The sequence below is a fragment of the Schistocerca gregaria genome, chromosome 1, assembly GCF_023897955.1.
Source record: "Schistocerca gregaria isolate iqSchGreg1 chromosome 1, iqSchGreg1.2, whole genome shotgun sequence".
NCBI classification, from domain to species: Eukaryota; Metazoa; Arthropoda; class Insecta; order Orthoptera; family Acrididae; genus Schistocerca; species Schistocerca gregaria.
Genome location: NC_064920.1, coordinates 1,209,512,586 through 1,209,540,207, shown reverse-complemented (window position 1 = coordinate 1,209,540,207; position 27,622 = coordinate 1,209,512,586). Strand labels below are relative to the sequence as shown.

The following is a 27,622-nucleotide window of genomic DNA, read 5'->3' as shown; positions in this document are numbered from 1 at the left end:
CGCCCGATCACCGACGATAAGCAACAACGTTAGTATTCGGGTCCATGACCGCCTGGGAACTCTGGCTGTCTTCATTTTTTGCTTCTTTTCGCTACCCCTGCCAGCCCTCTTTTCCAAAGTGTCTCTAGAAATACCAAGAGTATGAAGCGACAGGAACGTTCTGAAATACGCCAGTTCTTATAGTTTTGTAGCAGTGTTCAACTGCAAATTTGTGAACAAAAATTTATCTTTCGCCGATGGAAGAGATGGATGCTTTGTCGAATCGCCTGTCTTGTGTCCGTGTTTTCGCACCTTTCCACGGCACGGCACGGCACGGCACGGCACGGCCGCTGCTCTAGTAGCACCGAACGGCCGCACACGGCGCCTCGGACACGCCGGCGCCAGTCTCGCAGATGTTTCTCGTGCTTGTGCTGTCATATGGACCACGACCCGAGCGGCAGCGAGCGGCAGTCGAGCAAAGTCGGGACAAGTCGGGACGGAAGGGGGAGGGGACAGGCGAGAATGCACCGCGCTAATTACGCAAATATCTGGAATCGCGGCGTGTGTCGGGCAGGTGAGAAAGCTTCCGTCGGTCCAGCAGGACACTGCCACACCCCGCGCAGTCCCCCCGCCGCCCGGCCGCGCGCAAGCCCTGCGCCGGATAACAAGAACAAGGTGCGTCTGCCGCGAGTGTCGGAGGCCGCACGCACCAAACGAATGACAGGCGGTGCAACGAGCAGCTGTGTTGTGCGTCCGACCCACGTGGCGGCGCGCCGCACTGCGCGTCGCTCTCGAGGTGGAAGGACGTGCTTTGCGTCAAATGTGCCACCGAAAAACGGCGATTGCGTGTGTTGGGAGGAGAGGCGAAGCCTTCTTCTGCTGTGCGGCTACAGTATAAGGACGCCAACGGCCATACCATGTTGAATACACCGGTTCTCGTCCGATCACCGAAGTTAAGCAACATCGGGCCCGGTTAGTACTTGGATGGGTGACCGCCTGGGAACACCGGGTGCTGTTGGCTCCCTCTCATTTTTTCCTTTTTACGTCGCTACACCGGTCAGCCCTCTTTTCATACTAACTCTCAGGTGTGACAAAGATGCTTCCTCAAGCATTTTAAACGACTGTATTAAACGTAACATATGAAACTACAGTAATAAATTAAGTTTGAGCAAGAATGCGCGAAGGAAGAGTGCTAGAACACCTTGAAAGTAACGAAACACTGCGAATCGACAGATGTGCTCTTCAAGTGCGTCAGAGCCTACTGTTTTGTAGGAGCGTTTAATTCCAAAAACTAACTAAATAAATAAATAAACAAAAAACTAAAAAATCAACTGTTCTCGCCCGATCACCGACGATAAGCAACAACGTTAGTATTCGGGTCCATGACCGCCTGGGAACTCTGGCTGTCTTCATTTTTTGCTTCTTTTCGCTACCCCTGCCAGCCCTCTTTTCCAAAGTGTCTCTAGAAATACCAAGAGTATGAAGCGACAGGAACGTTCTGAAATACGCCAGTTCTTATAGTTTTGTAGCAGTGTTCAACTGCAAATTTGTGAACAAAAATTTATCTTTCGCCGATGGAAGAGATGGATGCTTTGTCGAATCGCCTGTCTTGTGTCCGTGTTTTCGCACCTTTCCACGGCACGGCACGGCACGGCACGGCACGGCCGCTGCTCTAGTAGCACCGAACGGCCGCACACGGCGCCTCGGACACGCCGGTCAGGCCGGCGCCAGTCTCGCAGATGTTTCTCGTGCTTGTGCTGTCATATGGACCACGACCCGAGCGGCAGCGAGCGGCAGTCGAGCAAAGTCGGGACAAGTCGGGACGGAAGGGGGAGGGGACAGGCGAGAATGCACCGCGCTAATTACGCAAATATCTGGAATCGCGGCGTGTGTCGGGCAGGTGAGAAAGCTTCCGTCGGTCCAGCAGGACACTGCCACACCCCGCGCAGTCCCCCCGCCGCCCGGCCGCGCGCAAGCCCTGCGCCGGATAACAAGAACAAGGTGCGTCTGCCGCGAGTGTCGGAGGCCGCACGCACCAAACGAATGACAGGCGGTGCAACGAGCAGCTGTGTTGTGCGTCCGACCCACGTGGCGGCGCGCCGCACTGCGCGTCGCTCTCGAGGTGGAAGGACGTGCTTTGCGTCAAATGTGCCACCGAAAAACGGCGATTGCGTGTGTTGGGAGGAGAGGCGAAGCCTTCTTCTGCTGTGCGGCTACAGTATAAGGACGCCAACGGCCATACCATGTTGAATACACCGGTTCTCGTCCGATCACCGAAGTTAAGCAACATCGGGCCCGGTTAGTACTTGGATGGGTGACCGCCTGGGAACACCGGGTGCTGTTGGCTCCCTCTCATTTTTTCCTTTTTACGTCGCTACACCGGTCAGCCCTCTTTTCATACTAACTCTCAGGTGTGACAAAGATGCTTCCTCAAGCATTTTAAACGACTGTATTAAACGTAACATATGAAACTACAGTAATAAATTAAGTTTGAGCAAGAATGCGCGAAGGAAGAGTGCTAGAACACCTTGAAAGTAACGAAACACTGCGAATCGACAGATGTGCTCTTCAAGTGCGTCAGAGCCTACTGTTTTGTAGGAGCGTTTAATTCCAAAAACTAACTAAATAAATAAATAAACAAAAAACTAAAAAATCAACTGTTCTCGCCCGATCACCGACGATAAGCAACAACGTTAGTATTCGGGTCCATGACCGCCTGGGAACTCTGGCTGTCTTCATTTTTTGCTTCTTTTCGCTACCCCTGCCAGCCCTCTTTTCCAAAGTGTCTCTAGAAATACCAAGAGTATGAAGCGACAGGAACGTTCTGAAATACGCCAGTTCTTATAGTTTTGTAGCAGTGTTCAACTGCAAATTTGTGAACAAAAATTTATCTTTCGCCGATGGAAGAGATGGATGCTTTGTCGAATCGCCTGTCTTGTGTCCGTGTTTTCGCACCTTTCCACGGCACGGCACGGCACGGCACGGCACGGCACGGCCGCTGCTCTAGTAGCACCGAACGGCCGCACACGGCGCCTCGGACACGCCGGTCAGGCCGGCGCCAGTCTCGCAGATGTTTCTCGTGCTTGTGCTGTCATATGGACCACGACCCGAGCGGCAGCGAGCGGCAGTCGAGCAAAGTCGGGACAAGTCGGGACGGAAGGGGGAGGGGACAGGCGAGAATGCACCGCGCTAATTACGCAAATATCTGGAATCGCGGCGTGTGTCGGGCAGGTGAGAAAGCTTCCGTCGGTCCAGCAGGACACTGCCACACCCCGCGCAGTCCCCCCGCCGCCCGGCCGCGCGCAAGCCCTGCGCCGGATAACAAGAACAAGGTGCGTCTGCCGCGAGTGTCGGAGGCCGCACGCACCAAACGAATGACAGGCGGTGCAACGAGCAGCTGTGTTGTGCGTCCGACCCACGTGGCGGCGCGCCGCACTGCGCGTCGCTCTCGAGGTGGAAGGACGTGCTTTGCGTCAAATGTGCCACCGAAAAACGGCGATTGCGTGTGTTGGGAGGAGAGGCGAAGCCTTCTTCTGCTGTGCGGCTACAGTATAAGGACGCCAACGGCCATACCATGTTGAATACACCGGTTCTCGTCCGATCACCGAAGTTAAGCAACATCGGGCCCGGTTAGTACTTGGATGGGTGACCGCCTGGGAACACCGGGTGCTGTTGGCTCCCTCTCATTTTTTCCTTTTTACGTCGCTACACCGGTCAGCCCTCTTTTCATACTAACTCTCAGGTGTGACAAAGATGCTTCCTCAAGCATTTTAAACGACTGTATTAAACGTAACATATGAAACTACAGTAATAAATTAAGTTTGAGCAAGAATGCGCGAAGGAAGAGTGCTAGAACACCTTGAAAGTAACGAAACACTGCGAATCGACAGATGTGCTCTTCAAGTGCGTCAGAGCCTACTGTTTTGTAGGAGCGTTTAATTCCAAAAACTAACTAAATAAATAAATAAACAAAAAACTAAAAAATCAACTGTTCTCGCCCGATCACCGACGATAAGCAACAACGTTAGTATTCGGGTCCATGACCGCCTGGGAACTCTGGCTGTCTTCATTTTTTGCTTCTTTTCGCTACCCCTGCCAGCCCTCTTTTCCAAAGTGTCTCTAGAAATACCAAGAGTATGAAGCGACAGGAACGTTCTGAAATACGCCAGTTCTTATAGTTTTGTAGCAGTGTTCAACTGCAAATTTGTGAACAAAAATTTATCTTTCGCCGATGGAAGAGATGGATGCTTTGTCGAATCGCCTGTCTTGTGTCCGTGTTTTCGCACCTTTCCACGGCACGGCACGGCACGGCACGGCACGGCACGGCCGCTGCTCTAGTAGCACCGAACGGCCGCACACGGCGCCTCGGACACGCCGGTCAGGCCGGCGCCAGTCTCGCAGATGTTTCTCGTGCTTGTGCTGTCATATGGACCACGACCCGAGCGGCAGCGAGCGGCAGTCGAGCAAAGTCGGGACAAGTCGGGACGGAAGGGGGAGGGGACAGGCGAGAATGCACCGCGCTAATTACGCAAATATCTGGAATCGCGGCGTGTGTCGGGCAGGTGAGAAAGCTTCCGTCGGTCCAGCAGGACACTGCCACACCCCGCGCAGTCCCCCCGCCGCCCGGCCGCGCGCAAGCCCTGCGCCGGATAACAAGAACAAGGTGCGTCTGCCGCGAGTGTCGGAGGCCGCACGCACCAAACGAATGACAGGCGGTGCAACGAGCAGCTGTGTTGTGCGTCCGACCCACGTGGCGGCGCGCCGCACTGCGCGTCGCTCTCGAGGTGGAAGGACGTGCTTTGCGTCAAATGTGCCACCGAAAAACGGCGATTGCGTGTGTTGGGAGGAGAGGCGAAGCCTTCTTCTGCTGTGCGGCTACAGTATAAGGACGCCAACGGCCATACCATGTTGAATACACCGGTTCTCGTCCGATCACCGAAGTTAAGCAACATCGGGCCCGGTTAGTACTTGGATGGGTGACCGCCTGGGAACACCGGGTGCTGTTGGCTCCCTCTCATTTTTTCCTTTTTACGTCGCTACACCGGTCAGCCCTCTTTTCATACTAACTCTCAGGTGTGACAAAGATGCTTCCTCAAGCATTTTAAACGACTGTATTAAACGTAACATATGAAACTACAGTAATAAATTAAGTTTGAGCAAGAATGCGCGAAGGAAGAGTGCTAGAACACCTTGAAAGTAACGAAACACTGCGAATCGACAGATGTGCTCTTCAAGTGCGTCAGAGCCTACTGTTTTGTAGGAGCGTTTAATTCCAAAAACTAACTAAATAAATAAATAAACAAAAAACTAAAAAATCAACTGTTCTCGCCCGATCACCGACGATAAGCAACAACGTTAGTATTCGGGTCCATGACCGCCTGGGAACTCTGGCTGTCTTCATTTTTTGCTTCTTTTCGCTACCCCTGCCAGCCCTCTTTTCCAAAGTGTCTCTAGAAATACCAAGAGTATGAAGCGACAGGAACGTTCTGAAATACGCCAGTTCTTATAGTTTTGTAGCAGTGTTCAACTGCAAATTTGTGAACAAAAATTTATCTTTCGCCGATGGAAGAGATGGATGCTTTGTCGAATCGCCTGTCTTGTGTCCGTGTTTTCGCACCTTTCCACGGCACGGCCGCTGCTCTAGTAGCACCGAACGGCCGCACACGGCGCCTCGGACACGCCGGCGCCAGTCTCGCAGATGTTTCTCGTGCTTGTGCTGTCATATGGACCACGACCCGAGCGGCAGCGAGCGGCAGTCGAGCAAAGTCGGGACAAGTCGGGACGGAAGGGGGAGGGGACAGGCGAGAATGCACCGCGCTAATTACGCAAATATCTGGAATCGCGGCGTGTGTCGGGCAGGTGAGAAAGCTTCCGTCGGTCCAGCAGGACACTGCCACACCCCGCGCAGTCCCCCCGCCGCCCGGCCGCGCGCAAGCCCTGCGCCGGATAACAAGAACAAGGTGCGTCTGCCGCGAGTGTCGGAGGCCGCACGCACCAAACGAATGACAGGCGGTGCAACGAGCAGCTGTGTTGTGCGTCCGACCCACGTGGCGGCGCGCCGCACTGCGCGTCGCTCTCGAGGTGGAAGGACGTGCTTTGCGTCAAATGTGCCACCGAAAAACGGCGATTGCGTGTGTTGGGAGGAGAGGCGAAGCCTTCTTCTGCTGTGCGGCTACAGTATAAGGACGCCAACGGCCATACCATGTTGAATACACCGGTTCTCGTCCGATCACCGAAGTTAAGCAACATCGGGCCCGGTTAGTACTTGGATGGGTGACCGCCTGGGAACACCGGGTGCTGTTGGCTCCCTCTCATTTTTTCCTTTTTACGTCGCTACACCGGTCAGCCCTCTTTTCATACTAACTCTCAGGTGTGACAAAGATGCTTCCTCAAGCATTTTAAACGACTGTATTAAACGTAACATATGAAACTACAGTAATAAATTAAGTTTGAGCAAGAATGCGCGAAGGAAGAGTGCTAGAACACCTTGAAAGTAACGAAACACTGCGAATCGACAGATGTGCTCTTCAAGTGCGTCAGAGCCTACTGTTTTGTAGGAGCGTTTAATTCCAAAAACTAACTAAATAAATAAATAAACAAAAAACTAAAAAATCAACTGTTCTCGCCCGATCACCGACGATAAGCAACAACGTTAGTATTCGGGTCCATGACCGCCTGGGAACTCTGGCTGTCTTCATTTTTTGCTTCTTTTCGCTACCCCTGCCAGCCCTCTTTTCCAAAGTGTCTCTAGAAATACCAAGAGTATGAAGCGACAGGAACGTTCTGAAATACGCCAGTTCTTATAGTTTTGTAGCAGTGTTCAACTGCAAATTTGTGAACAAAAATTTATCTTTCGCCGATGGAAGAGATGGATGCTTTGTCGAATCGCCTGTCTTGTGTCCGTGTTTTCGCACCTTTCCACGGCACGGCCGCTGCTCTAGTAGCACCGAACGGCCGCACACGGCGCCTCGGACACGCCGGCGCCAGTCTCGCAGATGTTTCTCGTGCTTGTGCTGTCATATGGACCACGACCCGAGCGGCAGCGAGCGGCAGTCGAGCAAAGTCGGGACAAGTCGGGACGGAAGGGGGAGGGGACAGGCGAGAATGCACCGCGCTAATTACGCAAATATCTGGAATCGCGGCGTGTGTCGGGCAGGTGAGAAAGCTTCCGTCGGTCCAGCAGGACACTGCCACACCCCGCGCAGTCCCCCCGCCGCCCGGCCGCGCGCAAGCCCTGCGCCGGATAACAAGAACAAGGTGCGTCTGCCGCGAGTGTCGGAGGCCGCACGCACCAAACGAATGACAGGCGGTGCAACGAGCAGCTGTGTTGTGCGTCCGACCCACGTGGCGGCGCGCCGCACTGCGCGTCGCTCTCGAGGTGGAAGGACGTGCTTTGCGTCAAATGTGCCACCGAAAAACGGCGATTGCGTGTGTTGGGAGGAGAGGCGAAGCCTTCTTCTGCTGTGCGGCTACAGTATAAGGACGCCAACGGCCATACCATGTTGAATACACCGGTTCTCGTCCGATCACCGAAGTTAAGCAACATCGGGCCCGGTTAGTACTTGGATGGGTGACCGCCTGGGAACACCGGGTGCTGTTGGCTCCCTCTCATTTTTTCCTTTTTACGTCGCTACACCGGTCAGCCCTCTTTTCATACTAACTCTCAGGTGTGACAAAGATGCTTCCTCAAGCATTTTAAACGACTGTATTAAACGTAACATATGAAACTACAGTAATAAATTAAGTTTGAGCAAGAATGCGCGAAGGAAGAGTGCTAGAACACCTTGAAAGTAACGAAACACTGCGAATCGACAGATGTGCTCTTCAAGTGCGTCAGAGCCTACTGTTTTGTAGGAGCGTTTAATTCCAAAAACTAACTAAATAAATAAATAAACAAAAAACTAAAAAATCAACTGTTCTCGCCCGATCACCGACGATAAGCAACAACGTTAGTATTCGGGTCCATGACCGCCTGGGAACTCTGGCTGTCTTCATTTTTTGCTTCTTTTCGCTACCCCTGCCAGCCCTCTTTTCCAAAGTGTCTCTAGAAATACCAAGAGTATGAAGCGACAGGAACGTTCTGAAATACGCCAGTTCTTATAGTTTTGTAGCAGTGTTCAACTGCAAATTTGTGAACAAAAATTTATCTTTCGCCGATGGAAGAGATGGATGCTTTGTCGAATCGCCTGTCTTGTGTCCGTGTTTTCGCACCTTTCCACGGCACGGCACGGCACGGCACGGCACGGCCGCTGCTCTAGTAGCACCGAACGGCCGCACACGGCGCCTCGGACACGCCGGTCAGGCCGGCGCCAGTCTCGCAGATGTTTCTCGTGCTTGTGCTGTCATATGGACCACGACCCGAGCGGCAGCGAGCGGCAGTCGAGCAAAGTCGGGACAAGTCGGGACGGAAGGGGGAGGGGACAGGCGAGAATGCACCGCGCTAATTACGCAAATATCTGGAATCGCGGCGTGTGTCGGGCAGGTGAGAAAGCTTCCGTCGGTCCAGCAGGACACTGCCACACCCCGCGCAGTCCCCCCGCCGCCCGGCCGCGCGCAAGCCCTGCGCCGGATAACAAGAACAAGGTGCGTCTGCCGCGAGTGTCGGAGGCCGCACGCACCAAACGAATGACAGGCGGTGCAACGAGCAGCTGTGTTGTGCGTCCGACCCACGTGGCGGCGCGCCGCACTGCGCGTCGCTCTCGAGGTGGAAGGACGTGCTTTGCGTCAAATGTGCCACCGAAAAACGGCGATTGCGTGTGTTGGGAGGAGAGGCGAAGCCTTCTTCTGCTGTGCGGCTACAGTATAAGGACGCCAACGGCCATACCATGTTGAATACACCGGTTCTCGTCCGATCACCGAAGTTAAGCAACATCGGGCCCGGTTAGTACTTGGATGGGTGACCGCCTGGGAACACCGGGTGCTGTTGGCTCCCTCTCATTTTTTCCTTTTTACGTCGCTACACCGGTCAGCCCTCTTTTCATACTAACTCTCAGGTGTGACAAAGATGCTTCCTCAAGCATTTTAAACGACTGTATTAAACGTAACATATGAAACTACAGTAATAAATTAAGTTTGAGCAAGAATGCGCGAAGGAAGAGTGCTAGAACACCTTGAAAGTAACGAAACACTGCGAATCGACAGATGTGCTCTTCAAGTGCGTCAGAGCCTACTGTTTTGTAGGAGCGTTTAATTCCAAAAACTAACTAAATAAATAAATAAACAAAAAACTAAAAAATCAACTGTTCTCGCCCGATCACCGACGATAAGCAACAACGTTAGTATTCGGGTCCATGACCGCCTGGGAACTCTGGCTGTCTTCATTTTTTGCTTCTTTTCGCTACCCCTGCCAGCCCTCTTTTCCAAAGTGTCTCTAGAAATACCAAGAGTATGAAGCGACAGGAACGTTCTGAAATACGCCAGTTCTTATAGTTTTGTAGCAGTGTTCAACTGCAAATTTGTGAACAAAAATTTATCTTTCGCCGATGGAAGAGATGGATGCTTTGTCGAATCGCCTGTCTTGTGTCCGTGTTTTCGCACCTTTCCACGGCACGGCACGGCACGGCACGGCACGGCCGCTGCTCTAGTAGCACCGAACGGCCGCACACGGCGCCTCGGACACGCCGGTCAGGCCGGCGCCAGTCTCGCAGATGTTTCTCGTGCTTGTGCTGTCATATGGACCACGACCCGAGCGGCAGCGAGCGGCAGTCGAGCAAAGTCGGGACAAGTCGGGACGGAAGGGGGAGGGGACAGGCGAGAATGCACCGCGCTAATTACGCAAATATCTGGAATCGCGGCGTGTGTCGGGCAGGTGAGAAAGCTTCCGTCGGTCCAGCAGGACACTGCCACACCCCGCGCAGTCCCCCCGCCGCCCGGCCGCGCGCAAGCCCTGCGCCGGATAACAAGAACAAGGTGCGTCTGCCGCGAGTGTCGGAGGCCGCACGCACCAAACGAATGACAGGCGGTGCAACGAGCAGCTGTGTTGTGCGTCCGACCCACGTGGCGGCGCGCCGCACTGCGCGTCGCTCTCGAGGTGGAAGGACGTGCTTTGCGTCAAATGTGCCACCGAAAAACGGCGATTGCGTGTGTTGGGAGGAGAGGCGAAGCCTTCTTCTGCTGTGCGGCTACAGTATAAGGACGCCAACGGCCATACCATGTTGAATACACCGGTTCTCGTCCGATCACCGAAGTTAAGCAACATCGGGCCCGGTTAGTACTTGGATGGGTGACCGCCTGGGAACACCGGGTGCTGTTGGCTCCCTCTCATTTTTTCCTTTTTACGTCGCTACACCGGTCAGCCCTCTTTTCATACTAACTCTCAGGTGTGACAAAGATGCTTCCTCAAGCATTTTAAACGACTGTATTAAACGTAACATATGAAACTACAGTAATAAATTAAGTTTGAGCAAGAATGCGCGAAGGAAGAGTGCTAGAACACCTTGAAAGTAACGAAACACTGCGAATCGACAGATGTGCTCTTCAAGTGCGTCAGAGCCTACTGTTTTGTAGGAGCGTTTAATTCCAAAAACTAACTAAATAAATAAATAAACAAAAAACTAAAAAATCAACTGTTCTCGCCCGATCACCGACGATAAGCAACAACGTTAGTATTCGGGTCCATGACCGCCTGGGAACTCTGGCTGTCTTCATTTTTTGCTTCTTTTCGCTACCCCTGCCAGCCCTCTTTTCCAAAGTGTCTCTAGAAATACCAAGAGTATGAAGCGACAGGAACGTTCTGAAATACGCCAGTTCTTATAGTTTTGTAGCAGTGTTCAACTGCAAATTTGTGAACAAAAATTTATCTTTCGCCGATGGAAGAGATGGATGCTTTGTCGAATCGCCTGTCTTGTGTCCGTGTTTTCGCACCTTTCCACGGCACGGCACGGCACGGCACGGCACGGCCGCTGCTCTAGTAGCACCGAACGGCCGCACACGGCGCCTCGGACACGCCGGTCAGGCCGGCGCCAGTCTCGCAGATGTTTCTCGTGCTTGTGCTGTCATATGGACCACGACCCGAGCGGCAGCGAGCGGCAGTCGAGCAAAGTCGGGACAAGTCGGGACGGAAGGGGGAGGGGACAGGCGAGAATGCACCGCGCTAATTACGCAAATATCTGGAATCGCGGCGTGTGTCGGGCAGGTGAGAAAGCTTCCGTCGGTCCAGCAGGACACTGCCACACCCCGCGCAGTCCCCCCGCCGCCCGGCCGCGCGCAAGCCCTGCGCCGGATAACAAGAACAAGGTGCGTCTGCCGCGAGTGTCGGAGGCCGCACGCACCAAACGAATGACAGGCGGTGCAACGAGCAGCTGTGTTGTGCGTCCGACCCACGTGGCGGCGCGCCGCACTGCGCGTCGCTCTCGAGGTGGAAGGACGTGCTTTGCGTCAAATGTGCCACCGAAAAACGGCGATTGCGTGTGTTGGGAGGAGAGGCGAAGCCTTCTTCTGCTGTGCGGCTACAGTATAAGGACGCCAACGGCCATACCATGTTGAATACACCGGTTCTCGTCCGATCACCGAAGTTAAGCAACATCGGGCCCGGTTAGTACTTGGATGGGTGACCGCCTGGGAACACCGGGTGCTGTTGGCTCCCTCTCATTTTTTCCTTTTTACGTCGCTACACCGGTCAGCCCTCTTTTCATACTAACTCTCAGGTGTGACAAAGATGCTTCCTCAAGCATTTTAAACGACTGTATTAAACGTAACATATGAAACTACAGTAATAAATTAAGTTTGAGCAAGAATGCGCGAAGGAAGAGTGCTAGAACACCTTGAAAGTAACGAAACACTGCGAATCGACAGATGTGCTCTTCAAGTGCGTCAGAGCCTACTGTTTTGTAGGAGCGTTTAATTCCAAAAACTAACTAAATAAATAAATAAACAAAAAACTAAAAAATCAACTGTTCTCGCCCGATCACCGACGATAAGCAACAACGTTAGTATTCGGGTCCATGACCGCCTGGGAACTCTGGCTGTCTTCATTTTTTGCTTCTTTTCGCTACCCCTGCCAGCCCTCTTTTCCAAAGTGTCTCTAGAAATACCAAGAGTATGAAGCGACAGGAACGTTCTGAAATACGCCAGTTCTTATAGTTTTGTAGCAGTGTTCAACTGCAAATTTGTGAACAAAAATTTATCTTTCGCCGATGGAAGAGATGGATGCTTTGTCGAATCGCCTGTCTTGTGTCCGTGTTTTCGCACCTTTCCACGGCACGGCACGGCACGGCACGGCACGGCCGCTGCTCTAGTAGCACCGAACGGCCGCACACGGCGCCTCGGACACGCCGGTCAGGCCGGCGCCAGTCTCGCAGATGTTTCTCGTGCTTGTGCTGTCATATGGACCACGACCCGAGCGGCAGCGAGCGGCAGTCGAGCAAAGTCGGGACAAGTCGGGACGGAAGGGGGAGGGGACAGGCGAGAATGCACCGCGCTAATTACGCAAATATCTGGAATCGCGGCGTGTGTCGGGCAGGTGAGAAAGCTTCCGTCGGTCCAGCAGGACACTGCCACACCCCGCGCAGTCCCCCCGCCGCCCGGCCGCGCGCAAGCCCTGCGCCGGATAACAAGAACAAGGTGCGTCTGCCGCGAGTGTCGGAGGCCGCACGCACCAAACGAATGACAGGCGGTGCAACGAGCAGCTGTGTTGTGCGTCCGACCCACGTGGCGGCGCGCCGCACTGCGCGTCGCTCTCGAGGTGGAAGGACGTGCTTTGCGTCAAATGTGCCACCGAAAAACGGCGATTGCGTGTGTTGGGAGGAGAGGCGAAGCCTTCTTCTGCTGTGCGGCTACAGTATAAGGACGCCAACGGCCATACCATGTTGAATACACCGGTTCTCGTCCGATCACCGAAGTTAAGCAACATCGGGCCCGGTTAGTACTTGGATGGGTGACCGCCTGGGAACACCGGGTGCTGTTGGCTCCCTCTCATTTTTTCCTTTTTACGTCGCTACACCGGTCAGCCCTCTTTTCATACTAACTCTCAGGTGTGACAAAGATGCTTCCTCAAGCATTTTAAACGACTGTATTAAACGTAACATATGAAACTACAGTAATAAATTAAGTTTGAGCAAGAATGCGCGAAGGAAGAGTGCTAGAACACCTTGAAAGTAACGAAACACTGCGAATCGACAGATGTGCTCTTCAAGTGCGTCAGAGCCTACTGTTTTGTAGGAGCGTTTAATTCCAAAAACTAACTAAATAAATAAATAAACAAAAAACTAAAAAATCAACTGTTCTCGCCCGATCACCGACGATAAGCAACAACGTTAGTATTCGGGTCCATGACCGCCTGGGAACTCTGGCTGTCTTCATTTTTTGCTTCTTTTCGCTACCCCTGCCAGCCCTCTTTTCCAAAGTGTCTCTAGAAATACCAAGAGTATGAAGCGACAGGAACGTTCTGAAATACGCCAGTTCTTATAGTTTTGTAGCAGTGTTCAACTGCAAATTTGTGAACAAAAATTTATCTTTCGCCGATGGAAGAGATGGATGCTTTGTCGAATCGCCTGTCTTGTGTCCGTGTTTTCGCACCTTTCCACGGCACGGCACGGCACGGCACGGCACGGCCGCTGCTCTAGTAGCACCGAACGGCCGCACACGGCGCCTCGGACACGCCGGCGCCAGTCTCGCAGATGTTTCTCGTGCTTGTGCTGTCATATGGACCACGACCCGAGCGGCAGCGAGCGGCAGTCGAGCAAAGTCGGGACAAGTCGGGACGGAAGGGGGAGGGGACAGGCGAGAATGCACCGCGCTAATTACGCAAATATCTGGAATCGCGGCGTGTGTCGGGCAGGTGAGAAAGCTTCCGTCGGTCCAGCAGGACACTGCCACACCCCGCGCAGTCCCCCCGCCGCCCGGCCGCGCGCAAGCCCTGCGCCGGATAACAAGAACAAGGTGCGTCTGCCGCGAGTGTCGGAGGCCGCACGCACCAAACGAATGACAGGCGGTGCAACGAGCAGCTGTGTTGTGCGTCCGACCCACGTGGCGGCGCGCCGCACTGCGCGTCGCTCTCGAGGTGGAAGGACGTGCTTTGCGTCAAATGTGCCACCGAAAAACGGCGATTGCGTGTGTTGGGAGGAGAGGCGAAGCCTTCTTCTGCTGTGCGGCTACAGTATAAGGACGCCAACGGCCATACCATGTTGAATACACCGGTTCTCGTCCGATCACCGAAGTTAAGCAACATCGGGCCCGGTTAGTACTTGGATGGGTGACCGCCTGGGAACACCGGGTGCTGTTGGCTCCCTCTCATTTTTTCCTTTTTACGTCGCTACACCGGTCAGCCCTCTTTTCATACTAACTCTCAGGTGTGACAAAGATGCTTCCTCAAGCATTTTAAACGACTGTATTAAACGTAACATATGAAACTACAGTAATAAATTAAGTTTGAGCAAGAATGCGCGAAGGAAGAGTGCTAGAACACCTTGAAAGTAACGAAACACTGCGAATCGACAGATGTGCTCTTCAAGTGCGTCAGAGCCTACTGTTTTGTAGGAGCGTTTAATTCCAAAAACTAACTAAATAAATAAATAAACAAAAAACTAAAAAATCAACTGTTCTCGCCCGATCACCGACGATAAGCAACAACGTTAGTATTCGGGTCCATGACCGCCTGGGAACTCTGGCTGTCTTCATTTTTTGCTTCTTTTCGCTACCCCTGCCAGCCCTCTTTTCCAAAGTGTCTCTAGAAATACCAAGAGTATGAAGCGACAGGAACGTTCTGAAATACGCCAGTTCTTATAGTTTTGGTAGCAGTGTTCAACTGCAAATTTGTGAACAAAAATTTATCTTTCGCCGATGGAAGAGATGGATGCTTTGTCGAATCGCCTGTCTTGTGTCCGTGTTTTCGCACCTTTCCACGGCACGGCACGGCACGGCACGGCACGGCCGCTGCTCTAGTAGCACCGAACGGCCGCACACGGCGCCTCGGACACGCCGGTCAGGCCGGCGCCAGTCTCGCAGATGTTTCTCGTGCTTGTGCTGTCATATGGACCACGACCCGAGCGGCAGCGAGCGGCAGTCGAGCAAAGTCGGGACAAGTCGGGACGGAAGGGGGAGGGGACAGGCGAGAATGCACCGCGCTAATTACGCAAATATCTGGAATCGCGGCGTGTGTCGGGCAGGTGAGAAAGCTTCCGTCGGTCCAGCAGGACACTGCCACACCCCGCGCAGTCCCCCCGCCGCCCGGCCGCGCGCAAGCCCTGCGCCGGATAACAAGAACAAGGTGCGTCTGCCGCGAGTGTCGGAGGCCGCACGCACCAAACGAATGACAGGCGGTGCAACGAGCAGCTGTGTTGTGCGTCCGACGCACGTGGCAACACGCGATCTAGTGTGTGCGGCTACAGTATAAGGACGCCAACGGCCATACCATGTTGAATACACCGGTTCTCGTCCGATCACCGAAGTTAAGCAACATCGGGCCCGGTTAGTACTTGGATGGGTGACCGCCTGGGAACACCGGGTGCTGTTGGCTCCCTATCATTTTTTCCTTTTTACGTCGCTACACCGGTCAGCCCTCTTTTCATACTAACTCTCAGGTGTGACAAAGATGCTTCCTCAAGCATTTTAAACGACTGTATTAAACGTAACATATGAAACTACAGTAATAAATTAAGTTTGAGCAAGAATGCGCGAAGGAAGAGTGCTAGAACACCTTGAAAGTAACGAAACACTGCGAATCGACAGATGTGCTCTTCAAGTGCGTCAGAGCCTACTCTTTTGTAGGAGCGTTTAATTCCAGAAACTAACTAAATAAATAAATAAATAAATAAACAAAAAACTAAAAAATCAACTGTTCTCGCCCGATCACCGACGATAAGCAACAACGTTAGTATTCGGGTCCATGACCGCCTGGGAACTCTGGCTGTCTTCATTTTTTGCTTCTTTTCGCTACCCCTGCCAGCCCTCTTTTCCAAAGTGTCTCTAGAAACACCAAGAGTATGAAGCGACAGGAACGTTCTGAAATACGCCAGTTCTTATAGTTTTGTAGCAGTGTTCAACTGCAAATTTGTGAACAAAAATTTATCTTTCGCCGATGGAAGAGATGGATGCTTTGTCGAATCGCCTGTCTTGTGTCCGTGTTTTCGCACCTTTCCACGGCACGGCCGCTGCTCTAGTAGCACCGAACGGCCGCACACGGCGCCTCGGACACGCCGGCGCCAGTCTCGCAGATGTTTCTCGTGCTTGTGCTGTCATATGGACCACGACCCGAGCGGCAGCGAGCGGCAGTCGAGCAAAGTCGGGACAAGTCGGGACGGAAGGGGGAGGGGACAGGCGAGAATGCACCGCGCTAATTACGCAAATATCTGGAATCGCGGCGTGTGTCGGGCAGGTGAGAAAGCTTCCGTCGGTCCAGCAGGACACTGCCACACCCCGCGCAGTCCCCCCGCCGCCCGGCCGCGCGCAAGCCCTGCGCCGGATAACAAGAACAAGGTGCGTCTGCCGCGAGTGTCGGAGGCCGCACGCACCAAACGAATGACAGGCGGTGCAACGAGCAGCTGTGTTGTGCGTCCGACCCACGTGGCGGCGCGCCGCACTGCGCGTCGCTCTCGAGGTGGAAGGACGTGCTTTGCGTCAAATGTGCCACCGAAAAACGGCGATTGCGTGTGTTGGGAGGAGAGGCGAAGCCTTCTTCTGCTGTGCGGCTACAGTATAAGGACGCCAACGGCCATACCATGTTGAATACACCGGTTCTCGTCCGATCACCGAAGTTAAGCAACATCGGGCCCGGTTAGTACTTGGATGGGTGACCGCCTGGGAACACCGGGTGCTGTTGGCTCCCTCTCATTTTTTCCTTTTTACGTCGCTACACCGGTCAGCCCTCTTTTCATACTAACTCTCAGGTGTGACAAAGATGCTTCCTCAAGCATTTTAAACGACTGTATTAAACGTAACATATGAAACTACAGTAATAAATTAAGTTTGAGCAAGAATGCGCGAAGGAAGAGTGCTAGAAAACCTTGAAAGTAACGAAACACTGCGAATCGACAGATGTGCTCTTCAAGTGCGTCAGAGCCTACTGTTTTGTAGGAGCGTTTAATTCCAAAAACTAACTAAATAAATAAATAAACAAAAAACTAAAAAATCAACTGTTCTCGCCCGATCACCGACGATAAGCAACAACGTTAGTATTCGGGTCCATGACCGCCTGGGAACTCTGGCTGTCTTCATTTTTTGCTTCTTTTCGCTACCCCTGCCAGCCCTCTTTTCCAAAGTGTCTCTAGAAACACCAAGAGTATGAAGCGACAGGAACGTTCTGAAATACGCCAGTTCTTATAGTTTTGTAGCAGTGTTCAACTGCAAATTTGTGAACAAAAATTTATCTTTCGCCGATGGAAGAGATGGATGCTTTGTCGAATCGCCTGTCTTGTGTCCGTGTTTTCGCACCTTTCCACGGCACGGCCGCTGCTCTAGTAGCACCGAACGGCCGCACACGGCGCCTCGGACACGCCGGCGCCAGTCTCGCAGATGTTTCTCGTGCTTGTGCTGTCATATGGACCACGACCCGAGCGGCAGCGAGCGGCAGTCGAGCAAAGTCGGGACAAGTCGGGACGGAAGGGGGAGGGGACAGGCGAGAATGCACCGCGCTAATTACGCAAATATCTGGAATCGCGGCGTGTGTCGGGCAGGTGAGAAAGCTTCCGTCGGTCCAGCAGGACACTGCCACACCCCGCGCAGTCCCCCCGCCGCCCGGCCGCGCGCAAGCCCTGCGCCGGATAACAAGAACAAGGTGCGTCTGCCGCGAGTGTCGGAGGCCGCACGCACCAAACGAATGACAGGCGGTGCAACGAGCAGCTGTGTTGTGCGTCCGACGCACGTGGCGGCGCGCCGCACTGCGCGTCGCTCTCGAGGTGGAAGGACGTGCTTTGCGTCAAATGTGCCACCGAAAAACGGCGATTGCGTGTGTTGGGAGGAGAGGCGAAGCCTTCTTCTGCTGTGCGGCTACAGTATAAGGACGCCAACGGCCATACCATGTTGAATACACCGGTTCTCGTCCGATCACCGAAGTTAAGCAACATCGGGCCCGGTTAGTACTTGGATGGGTGACCGCCTGGGAACACCGGGTGCTGTTGGCTCCCTATCATTTTTTCCTTTTTACGTCGCTACACCGGTCAGCCCTCTTTTCATACTAACTCTCAGGTGTGACAAAGATGCTTCCTCAAGCATTTTAAACGACTGTATTAAACGTAACATATGAAACTACAGTAATAAATTAAGTTTGAGCAAGAATGCGCGAAGGAAGAGTGCTAGAACACCTTGAAAGTAACGAAACACTGCGAATCGACAGATGTGCTCTTCAAGTGCGTCAGAGCCTACTCTTTTGTAGGAGCGTTTAATTCCAGAAACTAACTAAATAAATAAATAAATAAATAAACAAAAAACTAAAAAATCAACTGTTCTCGCCCGATCACCGACGATAAGCAACAACGTTAGTATTCGGGTCCATGACCGCCTGGGAACTCTGGCTGTCTTCATTTTTTGCTTCTTTTCGCTACCCCTGCCAGCCCTCTTTTCCAAAGTGTCTCTAGAAACACCAAGAGTATGAAGCGACAGGAACGTTCTGAAATACGCCAGTTCTTATAGTTTTGTAGCAGTGTTCAACTGCAAATTTGTGAACAAAAATTTATCTTTCGCCGATGGAAGAGATGGATGCTTTGTCGAATCGCCTGTCTTGTGTCCGTGTTTTCGCACCTTTCCACGGCACGGCCGCTGCTCTAGTAGCACCGAACGGCCGCACACGGCGCCTCGGACACGCCGGCGCCAGTCTCGCAGATGTTTCTCGTGCTTGTGCTGTCATATGGACCACGACCCGAGCGGCAGCGAGCGGCAGTCGAGCAAAGTCGGGACAAGTCGGGACGGAAGGGGGAGGGGACAGGCGAGAATGCACCGCGCTAATTACGCAAATATCTGGAATCGCGGCGTGTGTCGGGCAGGTGAGAAAGCTTCCGTCGGTCCAGCAGGACACTGCCACACCCCGCGCAGTCCCCCCGCCGCCCGGCCGCGCGCAAGCCCTGCGCCGGATAACAAGAACAAGGTGCGTCTGCCGCGAGTGTCGGAGGCCGCACGCACCAAACGAATGACAGGCGGTGCAACGAGCAGCTGTGTTGTGCGTCCGACGCACGTGGCGGCGCGCCGCACTGCGCGTCGCTCTCGAGGTGGAAGGACGTGCTTTGCGTCAAATGTGCCACCGAAAAACGGCGATTGCGTGTGTTGGGAGGAGAGGCGAAGCCTTCTTCTGCTGTGCGGCTACAGTATAAGGACGCCAACGGCCATACCATGTTGAATACACCGGTTCTCGTCCGATCACCGAAGTTAAGCAACATCGGGCCCGGTTAGTACTTGGATGGGTGACCGCCTGGGAACACCGGGTGCTGTTGGCTCCCTATCATTTTTTCCTTTTTACGTCGCTACACCGGTCAGCCCTCTTTTCATACTAACTCTCAGGTGTGACAAAGATGCTTCCTCAAGCATTTTAAACGACTGTATTAAACGTAACATATGAAACTACAGTAATAAATTAAGTTTGAGCAAGAATGCGCGAAGGAAGAGTGCTAGAACACCTTGAAAGTAACGAAACACTGCGAATCGACAGATGTGCTCTTCAAGTGCGTCAGAGCCTACTCTTTTGTAGGAGCGTTTAATTCCAGAAACTAACTAAATAAATAAATAAATAAATAAACAAAAAACTAAAAAATCAACTGTTCTCGCCCGATCACCGACGATAAGCAACAACGTTAGTATTCGGGTCCATGACCGCCTGGGAACTCTGGCTGTCTTCATTTTTTGCTTCTTTTCGCTACCCCTGCCAGCCCTCTTTTCCAAAGTGTCTCTAGAAACACCAAGAGTATGAAGCGACAGGAACGTTCTGAAATACGCCAGTTCTTATAGTTTTGTAGCAGTGTTCAACTGCAAATTTGTGAACAAAAATTTATCTTTCGCCGATGGAAGAGATGGATGCTTTGTCGAATCGCCTGTCTTGTGTCCGTGTTTTCGCACCTTTCCACGGCACGGCCGCTGCTCTAGTAGCACCGAACGGCCGCACACGGCGCCTCGGACACGCCGGCGCCAGTCTCGCAGATGTTTCTCGTGCTTGTGCTGTCATATGGACCACGACCCGAGCGGCAGCGAGCGGCAGTCGAGCAAAGTCGGGACAAGTCGGGACGGAAGGGGGAGGGGACAGGCGAGAATGCACCGCGCTAATTACGCAAATATCTGGAATCGCGGCGTGTGTCGGGCAGGTGAGAAAGCTTCCGTCGGTCCAGCAGGACACTGCCACACCCCGCGCAGTCCCCCCGCCGCCCGGCCGCGCGCAAGCCCTGCGCCGGATAACAAGAACAAGGTGCGTCTGCCGCGAGTGTCGGAGGCCGCACGCACCAAACGAATGACAGGCGGTGCAACGAGCAGCTGTGTTGTGCGTCCGACCCACGTGGCGGCGCGCCGCACTGCGCGTCGCTCTCGAGGTGGAAGGACGTGCTTTGCGTCAAATGTGCCACCGAAAAACGGCGATTGCGTGTGTTGGGAGGAGAGGCGAAGCCTTCTTCTGCTGTGCGGCTACAGTATAAGGACGCCAACGGCCATACCATGTTGAATACACCGGTTCTCGTCCGATCACCGAAGTTAAGCAACATCGGGCCCGGTTAGTACTTGGATGGGTGACCGCCTGGGAACACCGGGTGCTGTTGGCTCCCTCTCATTTTTTCCTTTTTACGTCGCTACACCGGTCAGCCCTCTTTTCATACTAACTCTCAGGTGTGACAAAGATGCTTCCTCAAGCATTTTAAACGACTGTATTAAACGTAACATATGAAACTACAGTAATAAATTAAGTTTGAGCAAGAATGCGCGAAGGAAGAGTGCTAGAACACCTTGAAAGTAACGAAACACTGCGAATCGACAGATGTGCTCTTCAAGTGCGTCAGAGCCTACTCTTTTGTAGGAGCGTTTAATTCCAGAAACTAACTAAATAAATAAATAAATAAATAAACAAAAAACTAAAAAATCAACTGTTCTCGCCCGATCACCGACGATAAGCAACAACGTTAGTATTCGGGTCCATGACCGCCTGGGAACTCTGGCTGTCTTCATTTTTTGCTTCTTTTCGCTACCCCTGCCAGCCCTCTTTTCCAAAGTGTCTCTAGAAACACCAAGAGTATGAAGCGACAGGAACGTTCTGAAATACGCCAGTTCTTATAGTTTTGTAGCAGTGTTCAACTGCAAATTTGTGAACAAAAATTTATCTTTCGCCGATGGAAGAGATGGATGCTTTGTCGAATCGCCTGTCTTGTGTCCGTGTTTTCGCACCTTTCCACGGCACGGCCGCTGCTCTAGTAGCACCGAACGGCCGCACACGGCGCCTCGGACACGCCGGCGCCAGTCTCGCAGATGTTTCTCGTGCTTGTGCTGTCATATGGACCACGACCCGAGCGGCAGTCGAGCAAAGTCGGGACAAGTCGGGACGGAAGGGGGAGGGGACAGGCGAGAATGCACCGCGCTAATTACGCAAATATCTGGAATCGCGGCGTGTGTCGGGCAGGTGAGAAAGCTTCCGTCGGTCCAGCAGGACACTGCCACACCCCGCGCAGTCCCCCCGCCGCCCGGCCGCGCGCAAGCCCTGCGCCGGATAACAAGAACAAGGTGCGTCTGCCGCGAGTGTCGGAGGCCGCACGCACCAAACGAATGACAGGCGGTGCAACGAGCAGCTGTGTTGTGCGTCCGACGCACGTGGCGGCGCGCCGCACTGCGCGTCGCTCTCGAGGTGGAAGGACGTGCTTTGCGTCAAATGTGCCACCGAAAAACGGCGATTGCGTGTGTTGGGAGGAGAGGCGAAGCCTTCTTCTGCTGTGCGGCTACAGTATAAGGACGCCAACGGCCATACCATGTTGAATACACCGGTTCTCGTCCGATCACCGAAGTTAAGCAACATCGGGCCCGGTTAGTACTTGGATGGGTGACCGCCTGGGAACACCGGGTGCTGTTGGCTCCCTATCATTTTTTCCTTTTTACGTCGCTACACCGGTCAGCCCTCTTTTCATACTAACTCTCAGGTGTGACAAAGATGCTTCCTCAAGCATTTTAAACGACTGTATTAAACGTAACATATGAAACTACAGTAATAAATTAAGTTTGAGCAAGAATGCGCGAAGGAAGAGTGCTAGAACACCTTGAAAGTAACGAAACACTGCGAATCGACAGATGTGCTCTTCAAGTGCGTCAGAGCCTACTCTTTTGTAGGAGCGTTTAATTCCAGAAACTAACTAAATAAATAAATAAATAAATAAACAAAAAACTAAAAAATCAACTGTTCTCGCCCGATCACCGACGATAAGCAACAACGTTAGTATTCGGGTCCATGACCGCCTGGGAACTCTGGCTGTCTTCATTTTTTGCTTCTTTTCGCTACCCCTGCCAGCCCTCTTTTCCAAAGTGTCTCTAGAAACACCAAGAGTATGAAGCGACAGGAACGTTCTGAAATACGCCAGTTCTTATAGTTTTGTAGCAGTGTTCAACTGCAAATTTGTGAACAAAAATTTATCTTTCGCCGATGGAAGAGATGGATGCTTTGTCGAATCGCCTGTCTTGTGTCCGTGTTTTCGCACCTTTCCACGGCACGGCCGCTGCTCTAGTAGCACCGAACGGCCGCACACGGCGCCTCGGACACGCCGGCGCCAGTCTCGCAGATGTTTCTCGTGCTTGTGCTGTCATATGGACCACGACCCGAGCGGCAGCGAGCGGCAGTCGAGCAAAGTCGGGACAAGTCGGGACGGAAGGGGGAGGGGACAGGCGAGAATGCACCGCGCTAATTACGCAAATATCTGGAATCGCGGCGTGTGTCGGGCAGGTGAGAAAGCTTCCGTCGGTCCAGCAGGACACTGCCACACCCCGCGCAGTCCCCCCGCCGCCCGGCCGCGCGCAAGCCCTGCGCCGGATAACAAGAACAAGGTGCGTCTGCCGCGAGTGTCGGAGGCCGCACGCACCAAACGAATGACAGGCGGTGCAACGAGCAGCTGTGTTGTGCGTCCGACGCACGTGGCGGCGCGCCGCACTGCGCGTCGCTCTCGAGGTGGAAGGACGTGCTTTGCGTCAAATGTGCCACCGAAAAACGGCGATTGCGTGTGTTGGGAGGAGAGGCGAAGCCTTCTTCTGCTGTGCGGCTACAGTATAAGGACGCCAACGGCCATACCATGTTGAATACACCGGTTCTCGTCCGATCACCGAAGTTAAGCAACATCGGGCCCGGTTAGTACTTGGATGGGTGACCGCCTGGGAACACCGGGTGCTGTTGGCTCCCTATCATTTTTTCCTTTTTACGTCGCTACACCGGTCAGCCCTCTTTTCATACTAACTCTCAGGTGTGACAAAGATGCTTCCTCAAGCATTTTAAACGACTGTATTAAACGTAACATATGAAACTACAGTAATAAATTAAGTTTGAGCAAGAATGCGCGAAGGAAGAGTGCTAGAACACCTTGAAAGTAACGAAACACTGCGAATCGACAGATGTGCTCTTCAAGTGCGTCAGAGCCTACTCTTTTGTAGGAGCGTTTAATTCCAGAAACTAACTAAATAAATAAATAAATAAATAAACAAAAAACTAAAAAATCAACTGTTCTCGCCCGATCACCGACGATAAGCAACAACGTTAGTATTCGGGTCCATGACCGCCTGGGAACTCTGGCTGTCTTCATTTTTTGCTTCTTTTCGCTACCCCTGCCAGCCCTCTTTTCCAAAGTGTCTCTAGAAACACCAAGAGTATGAAGCGACAGGAACGTTCTGAAATACGCCAGTTCTTATAGTTTTGTAGCAGTGTTCAACTGCAAATTTGTGAACAAAAATTTATCTTTCGCCGATGGAAGAGATGGATGCTTTGTCGAATCGCCTGTCTTGTGTCCGTGTTTTCGCACCTTTCCACGGCACGGCCGCTGCTCTAGTAGCACCGAACGGCCGCACACGGCGCCTCGGACACGCCGGCGCCAGTCTCGCAGATGTTTCTCGTGCTTGTGCTGTCATATGGACCACGACCCGAGCGGCAGCGAGCGGCAGTCGAGCAAAGTCGGGACAAGTCGGGACGGAAGGGGGAGGGGACAGGCGAGAATGCACCGCGCTAATTACGCAAATATCTGGAATCGCGGCGTGTGTCGGGCAGGTGAGAAAGCTTCCGTCGGTCCAGCAGGACACTGCCACACCCCGCGCAGTCCCCCCGCCGCCCGGCCGCGCGCAAGCCCTGCGCCGGATAACAAGAACAAGGTGCGTCTGCCGCGAGTGTCGGAGGCCGCACGCACCAAACGAATGACAGGCGGTGCAACGAGCAGCTGTGTTGTGCGTCCGACGCACGTGGCGGCGCGCCGCACTGCGCGTCGCTCTCGAGGTGGAAGGACGTGCTTTGCGTCAAATGTGCCACCGAAAAACGGCGATTGCGTGTGTTGGGAGGAGAGGCGAAGCCTTCTTCTGCTGTGCGGCTACAGTATAAGGACGCCAACGGCCATACCATGTTGAATACACCGGTTCTCGTCCGATCACCGAAGTTAAGCAACATCGGGCCCGGTTAGTACTTGGATGGGTGACCGCCTGGGAACACCGGGTGCTGTTGGCTCCCTATCATTTTTTCCTTTTTACGTCGCTACACCGGTCAGCCCTCTTTTCATACTAACTCTCAGGTGTGACAAAGATGCTTCCTCAAGCATTTTAAACGACTGTATTAAACGTAACATATGAAACTACAGTAATAAATTAAGTTTGAGCAAGAATGCGCGAAGGAAGAGTGCTAGAACACCTTGAAAGTAACGAAACACTGCGAATCGACAGATGTGCTCTTCAAGTGCGTCAGAGCCTACTCTTTTGTAGGAGCGTTTAATTCCAGAAACTAACTAAATAAATAAATAAATAAATAAACAAAAAACTAAAAAATCAACTGTTCTCGCCCGATCACCGACGATAAGCAACAACGTTAGTATTCGGGTCCATGACCGCCTGGGAACTCTGGCTGTCTTCATTTTTTGCTTCTTTTCGCTACCCCTGCCAGCCCTCTTTTCCAAAGTGTCTCTAGAAACACCAAGAGTATGAAGCGACAGGAACGTTCTGAAATACGCCAGTTCTTATAGTTTTGTAGCAGTGTTCAACTGCAAATTTGTGAACAAAAATTTATCTTTCGCCGATGGAAGAGATGGATGCTTTGTCGAATCGCCTGTCTTGTGTCCGTGTTTTCGCACCTTTCCACGGCACGGCCGCTGCTCTAGTAGCACCGAACGGCCGCACACGGCGCCTCGGACACGCCGGCGCCAGTCTCGCAGATGTTTCTCGTGCTTGTGCTGTCATATGGACCACGACCCGAGCGGCAGCGAGCGGCAGTCGAGCAAAGTCGGGACAAGTCGGGACGGAAGGGGGAGGGGACAGGCGAGAATGCACCGCGCTAATTACGCAAATATCTGGAATCGCGGCGTGTGTCGGGCAGGTGAGAAAGCTTCCGTCGGTCCAGCAGGACACTGCCACACCCCGCGCAGTCCCCCCGCCGCCCGGCCGCGCGCAAGCCCTGCGCCGGATAACAAGAACAAGGTGCGTCTGCCGCGAGTGTCGGAGGCCGCACGCACCAAACGAATGACAGGCGGTGCAACGAGCAGCTGTGTTGTGCGTCCGACGCACGTGGCGGCGCGCCGCACTGCGCGTCGCTCTCGAGGTGGAAGGACGTGCTTTGCGTCAAATGTGCCACCGAAAAACGGCGATTGCGTGTGTTGGGAGGAGAGGCGAAGCCTTCTTCTGCTGTGCGGCTACAGTATAAGGACGCCAACGGCCATACCATGTTGAATACACCGGTTCTCGTCCGATCACCGAAGTTAAGCAACATCGGGCCCGGTTAGTACTTGGATGGGTGACCGCCTGGGAACACCGGGTGCTGTTGGCTCCCTATCATTTTTTCCTTTTTACGTCGCTACACCGGTCAGCCCTCTTTTCATACTAACTCTCAGGTGTGACAAAGATGCTTCCTCAAGCATTTTAAACGACTGTATTAAACGTAACATATGAAACTACAGTAATAAATTAAGTTTGAGCAAGAATGCGCGAAGGAAGAGTGCTAGAACACCTTGAAAGTAACGAAACACTGCGAATCGACAGATGTGCTCTTCAAGTGCGTCAGAGCCTACTCTTTTGTAGGAGCGTTTAATTCCAGAAACTAACTAAATAAATAAATAAATAAATAAACAAAAAACTAAAAAATCAACTGTTCTCGCCCGATCACCGACGATAAGCAACAACGTTAGTATTCGGGTCCATGACCGCCTGGGAACTCTGGCTGTCTTCATTTTTTGCTTCTTTTCGCTACCCCTGCCAGCCCTCTTTTCCAAAGTGTCTCTAGAAACACCAAGAGTATGAAGCGACAGGAACGTTCTGAAATACGCCAGTTCTTATAGTTTTGTAGCAGTGTTCAACTGCAAATTTGTGAACAAAAATTTATCTTTCGCCGATGGAAGAGATGGATGCTTTGTCGAATCGCCTGTCTTGTGTCCGTGTTTTCGCACCTTTCCACGGCACGGCCGCTGCTCTAGTAGCACCGAACGGCCGCACACGGCGCCTCGGACACGCCGGCGCCAGTCTCGCAGATGTTTCTCGTGCTTGTGCTGTCATATGGACCACGACCCGAGCGGCAGCGAGCGGCAGTCGAGCAAAGTCGGGACAAGTCGGGACGGAAGGGGGAGGGGACAGGCGAGAATGCACCGCGCTAATTACGCAAATATCTGGAATCGCGGCGTGTGTCGGGCAGGTGAGAAAGCTTCCGTCGGTCCAGCAGGACACTGCCACACCCCGCGCAGTCCCCCCGCCGCCCGGCCGCGCGCAAGCCCTGCGCCGGATAACAAGAACAAGGTGCGTCTGCCGCGAGTGTCGGAGGCCGCACGCACCAAACGAATGACAGGCGGTGCAACGAGCAGCTGTGTTGTGCGTCCGACGCACGTGGCGGCGCGCCGCACTGCGCGTCGCTCTCGAGGTGGAAGGACGTGCTTTGCGTCAAATGTGCCACCGAAAAACGGCGATTGCGTGTGTTGGGAGGAGAGGCGAAGCCTTCTTCTGCTGTGCGGCTACAGTATAAGGACGCCAACGGCCATACCATGTTGAATACACCGGTTCTCGTCCGATCACCGAAGTTAAGCAACATCGGGCCCGGTTAGTACTTGGATGGGTGACCGCCTGGGAACACCGGGTGCTGTTGGCTCCCTATCATTTTTTCCTTTTTACGTCGCTACACCGGTCAGCCCTCTTTTCATACTAACTCTCAGGTGTGACAAAGATGCTTCCTCAAGCATTTTAAACGACTGTATTAAACGTAACATATGAAACTACAGTAATAAATTAAGTTTGAGCAAGAATGCGCGAAGGAAGAGTGCTAGAACACCTTGAAAGTAACGAAACACTGCGAATCGACAGATGTGCTCTTCAAGTGCGTCAGAGCCTACTCTTTTGTAGGAGCGTTTAATTCCAGAAACTAACTAAATAAATAAATAAATAAATAAACAAAAAACTAAAAAATCAACTGTTCTCGCCCGATCACCGACGATAAGCAACAACGTTAGTATTCGGGTCCATGACCGCCTGGGAACTCTGGCTGTCTTCATTTTTTGCTTCTTTTCGCTACCCCTGCCAGCCCTCTTTTCCAAAGTGTCTCTAGAAACACCAA

At 52.9% G+C, this 27,622-nt stretch overlaps 21 non-coding genes across 21 annotated transcripts; all 21 read left to right on the top strand.

The window, feature by feature from the left end:
- The first annotated feature begins 881 nt into the window (after nt 1-881).
- LOC126286996 (5S ribosomal RNA) lies at nt 882-1,000 on the top strand. Its single transcript, XR_007551742.1, has one exon. It is a non-coding gene; the product is annotated as a 5S ribosomal RNA (ribosomal RNA).
- A 1,207-nt stretch (nt 1,001-2,207) lies between these two features.
- Nucleotides 2,208-2,326, top strand: LOC126286984 (5S ribosomal RNA). Its single transcript, XR_007551741.1, has one exon. It is a non-coding gene; the product is annotated as a 5S ribosomal RNA (ribosomal RNA).
- Nucleotides 2,327-3,538: 1,212 nt separating this feature from the next.
- Nucleotides 3,539-3,657, top strand: LOC126286973 (5S ribosomal RNA). The gene has a single exon (XR_007551740.1). It is a non-coding gene; the product is annotated as a 5S ribosomal RNA (ribosomal RNA).
- Nucleotides 3,658-4,869: 1,212 nt separating this feature from the next.
- Nucleotides 4,870-4,988, top strand: LOC126286962 (5S ribosomal RNA). Its single transcript, XR_007551739.1, has one exon. It is a non-coding gene; the product is annotated as a 5S ribosomal RNA (ribosomal RNA).
- Nucleotides 4,989-6,166: 1,178 nt separating this feature from the next.
- LOC126286951 (5S ribosomal RNA) lies at nt 6,167-6,285 on the top strand. The gene has a single exon (XR_007551738.1). It is a non-coding gene; the product is annotated as a 5S ribosomal RNA (ribosomal RNA).
- Nucleotides 6,286-7,463: 1,178 nt separating this feature from the next.
- Nucleotides 7,464-7,582, top strand: LOC126286940 (5S ribosomal RNA). Its single transcript, XR_007551737.1, has one exon. It is a non-coding gene; the product is annotated as a 5S ribosomal RNA (ribosomal RNA).
- A 1,207-nt stretch (nt 7,583-8,789) lies between these two features.
- On the top strand, nt 8,790-8,908 carry LOC126286918 (5S ribosomal RNA). The gene has a single exon (XR_007551735.1). It is a non-coding gene; the product is annotated as a 5S ribosomal RNA (ribosomal RNA).
- Nucleotides 8,909-10,115: 1,207 nt separating this feature from the next.
- LOC126286907 (5S ribosomal RNA) lies at nt 10,116-10,234 on the top strand. The gene has a single exon (XR_007551734.1). It is a non-coding gene; the product is annotated as a 5S ribosomal RNA (ribosomal RNA).
- Nucleotides 10,235-11,441: 1,207 nt separating this feature from the next.
- Nucleotides 11,442-11,560, top strand: LOC126286896 (5S ribosomal RNA). Its single transcript, XR_007551733.1, has one exon. It is a non-coding gene; the product is annotated as a 5S ribosomal RNA (ribosomal RNA).
- A 1,207-nt stretch (nt 11,561-12,767) lies between these two features.
- LOC126286885 (5S ribosomal RNA) lies at nt 12,768-12,886 on the top strand. The gene has a single exon (XR_007551732.1). It is a non-coding gene; the product is annotated as a 5S ribosomal RNA (ribosomal RNA).
- Nucleotides 12,887-14,084: 1,198 nt separating this feature from the next.
- Nucleotides 14,085-14,203, top strand: LOC126286874 (5S ribosomal RNA). Its single transcript, XR_007551731.1, has one exon. It is a non-coding gene; the product is annotated as a 5S ribosomal RNA (ribosomal RNA).
- Nucleotides 14,204-15,314: 1,111 nt separating this feature from the next.
- On the top strand, nt 15,315-15,433 carry LOC126286863 (5S ribosomal RNA). Its single transcript, XR_007551730.1, has one exon. It is a non-coding gene; the product is annotated as a 5S ribosomal RNA (ribosomal RNA).
- Nucleotides 15,434-16,619: 1,186 nt separating this feature from the next.
- LOC126286852 (5S ribosomal RNA) lies at nt 16,620-16,738 on the top strand. Its single transcript, XR_007551729.1, has one exon. It is a non-coding gene; the product is annotated as a 5S ribosomal RNA (ribosomal RNA).
- A 1,178-nt stretch (nt 16,739-17,916) lies between these two features.
- Nucleotides 17,917-18,035, top strand: LOC126286841 (5S ribosomal RNA). The gene has a single exon (XR_007551728.1). It is a non-coding gene; the product is annotated as a 5S ribosomal RNA (ribosomal RNA).
- Nucleotides 18,036-19,221: 1,186 nt separating this feature from the next.
- Nucleotides 19,222-19,340, top strand: LOC126286830 (5S ribosomal RNA). The gene has a single exon (XR_007551727.1). It is a non-coding gene; the product is annotated as a 5S ribosomal RNA (ribosomal RNA).
- Nucleotides 19,341-20,526: 1,186 nt separating this feature from the next.
- On the top strand, nt 20,527-20,645 carry LOC126286818 (5S ribosomal RNA). Its single transcript, XR_007551726.1, has one exon. It is a non-coding gene; the product is annotated as a 5S ribosomal RNA (ribosomal RNA).
- A 1,176-nt stretch (nt 20,646-21,821) lies between these two features.
- LOC126286796 (5S ribosomal RNA) lies at nt 21,822-21,940 on the top strand. The gene has a single exon (XR_007551724.1). It is a non-coding gene; the product is annotated as a 5S ribosomal RNA (ribosomal RNA).
- Nucleotides 21,941-23,126: 1,186 nt separating this feature from the next.
- Nucleotides 23,127-23,245, top strand: LOC126286785 (5S ribosomal RNA). The gene has a single exon (XR_007551723.1). It is a non-coding gene; the product is annotated as a 5S ribosomal RNA (ribosomal RNA).
- Nucleotides 23,246-24,431: 1,186 nt separating this feature from the next.
- Nucleotides 24,432-24,550, top strand: LOC126286774 (5S ribosomal RNA). The gene has a single exon (XR_007551722.1). It is a non-coding gene; the product is annotated as a 5S ribosomal RNA (ribosomal RNA).
- A 1,186-nt stretch (nt 24,551-25,736) lies between these two features.
- LOC126286475 (5S ribosomal RNA) lies at nt 25,737-25,855 on the top strand. The gene has a single exon (XR_007551699.1). It is a non-coding gene; the product is annotated as a 5S ribosomal RNA (ribosomal RNA).
- Nucleotides 25,856-27,041: 1,186 nt separating this feature from the next.
- Nucleotides 27,042-27,160, top strand: LOC126285429 (5S ribosomal RNA). Its single transcript, XR_007551652.1, has one exon. It is a non-coding gene; the product is annotated as a 5S ribosomal RNA (ribosomal RNA).
- The last annotated feature ends 462 nt before the right edge of the window (nt 27,161-27,622 follow it).